Raw genomic sequence first — 3,092 nt, 5'->3', positions numbered from 1 at the left:
CAAAGACATTTGTTAGAATTCCATTTCAAAATTTCGTCAACTCCAGTAACGAATACTTGAATTCAATTTTATTCAATCTAATGTATTTTTCTATTTTCTTTTCCATCCCAAAAATTTTTGGGACTTTGTCACATAAAACATCAAATAATTTTAAATTATTATTACAGATAAATTTTACTTTATTTTTGTCCTATTGCCTCATCACTACTTCTGCTTTTACCTTCAATCTCATTTTCCCACTGTTGTTTTCAATCATGTCCCAGCCAATTTCACTTGCTACGCAAATAGACCTTTCGTGACACTCCGTTGCCCATCACATCTGTTCTTCGCTGTATATACCCAGAATAATTATAACTTGCTCACTTTGAGTCGCCTTAGTCAAATTAAATTTCGCTTTGTTGTGTTATTGAAAAACAGAAGGCAAAAAAATGAATTTGCTTTCCTTGCACGTTGATAAGTGGGAGCATTAGTTGCTGAGCCTGAACCATCTTTGAAGAAAGGCAGATTTTCTCATATTTTGTGGTGGTACACCGTACGCCCTTAAAGACCCTTCCAATTTTAGGCCCTTCGCTTTCTTTTGTTGGCTCGGTGTTACTTGCTATATTAGAGGCTTTTCTTTCTACTTGTTTCATTGTAATTTGCTTTTTTTTTTCATACTCGTTTCATTGTAATTTTCTTTTCTGGTTTCGTTCTCCTTTGTTCTCTCTTTTTCTTTTTGTTTACCCACAGATTTTGTTATTCAGTTTGCTTCCTGTTTGCTTCTCCCAACTTAGAAAATAAAAAAAAAAAAAACGAGAAAAAAAAAAGAAAAAAGATGGAGTTTGTTGTCGCCATCGTTAGCTCTTTTGTCACCATAGCTGCAATGTACACGATCTCTTATATCAAAAACCATATCAAATACCTTTCTAATCATGAGAATCAGGTTCAGACCCTCAAGAATCAAGCTGAGAGCCTGAAGGATGCAAGAGAAAGAGTGCGGTATTCCGTTCCTGCTGCTAAACGAAACAGGAAAGAGATCGAACATGATGCTGACAATGGTTAACTACAGTCAACAAGAAGATCGCTGAATAAGTGGAGAAAGTAAAACGGGATGACGAAAAAGCAAGGAAAAAGTGTTTCATCGGCTTGTGTCCTAATCTATGGACTCGTTACAAGCTTAAAATGAAAGCAGAAGAGGAGGCGAAGCTTGTTGCTGATCTGCTCGAGCAGCAGGCCAAATTTGACAGGGTTCTTTTCGTGCAGCTCCACAAGGTATCATTGTCGCATCAGTTAAAGGCTTCGAAGAATTCGAGTCAAGGACGTTGGTTTCAAACGGAATTATGGGGGCACTGAAAGATGCTAGTATCAATTTTATAGGGGTGCATGGGATGGGTGGCATATGAAAGACTAAGCTAGTCAAAGAAGTTGCTGGACAGGTCAAGGAGGGCAAGTTATTTGATTCAGTGGTTATAGCAACTATAAATCAGACCCTTGATGTTAAAGGAATTCAAGACCAAATTACAGATTTATTGGGTTTAAGATTTGAGGAACAGAGTATGGTAGGAAGGGCATCTTGACTGCAAGAAAGATTGAAAAAAGAGGAGAAGATTCGTGTTGTTTTGGATGATATATGGGCAGGATTAGATCTTGAGGAAGTTGGGATTACTTTTGGAAATGAACATGAGGGATGCAAGATTCTGCTAACTTCTAGAGATCTCAATGTCTTATCAAGTGGGATGGATACTCAGAAAAATTTTGCAGTTGGCCTTTTAAATGAAAAAGAAGCCAGGGACCTGCTTAAGAAGATGGCTGGTGACAATGTTAAAAGTTGTGATTGGCAGGCTACAGCTATTGAAGTAGCAAAGAAATGTGTGGGATTGCCAATCGCCATTGCACCAGTTGCAAGGGCTTTGAGAAAAAGATGTTTGTTGAATGGAAGGATGCTTTGTGTGAATTAAAGAGGCCTTCATCAATAAACTTAAAAGGGGTAACAGTGGGCGTATATTCAGCTATAGAGTTGAGTTACAATTATTTAGAAAGTGAGGAAGTTAAGTTGACTTTCTTGCTTTGCAGTTTCTTAGGCCATAATGGGTTGATTCAAGACTTGTTGAAATATATAATCGGTCTGGGTTTGTTTCATGACGTGAACAATAGAGGAAGCAAGAAACAGAGTATTGACAGTGGTGAGTAACCTGAAAGCCTCTCGTCTGTTGCTTGATAGTTTCAACAGTGAACGGTTTGATATCCATGACATTGTTTGGTATTTTGCTACATCAATTGCAAATAGGGACCTCCGCATGTTTGCGTTAATTAATGGTGATACGCTGAAACAATGGCCCGAAAACGAAGTGATGAGAAATTGCAATGCGATTAATTTACTTTACCTAATATTAGTGAGCTTCCTGAGAAGATGGAGTGGTCACTTCTTTCGTTTTTCCATGTGGTCCATGAAGGTACAGTAAAAATCCCTGCCAACTTTTTAGACGAACAGAAAGACTTAATGTGTTAGATTTGACTGGAATGCACTTTCCATCTCTACCTGTGCCAAGTGAACTCCTCACAAACCTTCACACGTTGTGTCTAAACCAATTGAACAGAAAGACATAACCATAGTTGGGAAGCTCAAGAATTTGGAAGTCCTCAGTCTTGCTCGATCAGACATTAAAGCACTACCTCAGGAGATAGCACAATTGTCTCAGTTAGGGATGCTAAATTTGAGTCATTGTACTAGACTCAAAATCATCCCTCCAAATATCTTGTCGAGTTTGTCCAAATTAGAAGAATTATATATGGACAATAGCTTTGTTCAATGGGGTAAAAATATTGATGAAAAAGACTGAAGATTTACATCTGGATCAACTTAGAGGAATCAAGAATGTACTTGCTGAGTTAAACAACGGGGAAGATTTTCCACATTTAAAGAAACTTCACATCCAAAACGATCGGGAGTCCAATAAATTGCAACAGAGAAAAATAAGCTTTCTCAATTGCAGTCAATGACACTTGAAGGTCTGCCACAGCTCATTAACTTTTGCTCTTAAGACAAAAGGTATTAATTTGTTTGTTTGTGGATTATTCCATATTCCAACTTTGGCTTTTATGGATTGGCCCCA

General features: G+C 37.7%; 1 pseudogene; it reads left to right on the top strand.

The window, feature by feature from the left end:
- Positions 1-814: 814 nt before the first annotated feature.
- LOC149518063 (disease resistance protein At4g27190-like) lies at positions 815-2,819 on the top strand (annotated as a pseudogene).
- Positions 2,820-3,092: the final 273 nt, after the last annotated feature.

The sequence above is a fragment of the Durio zibethinus genome, chromosome 7, assembly GCF_047325235.1.
Source record: "Durio zibethinus cultivar Kanyao isolate XHJ-2024 chromosome 7, ASM4732523v1, whole genome shotgun sequence".
Classification (NCBI taxonomy): domain Eukaryota; kingdom Viridiplantae; phylum Streptophyta; class Magnoliopsida; order Malvales; family Malvaceae; genus Durio; species Durio zibethinus.
The sequence above is the reverse complement of the archived record's forward strand: the minus strand, read 5'-3'. Positions and strand labels throughout refer to the sequence as shown.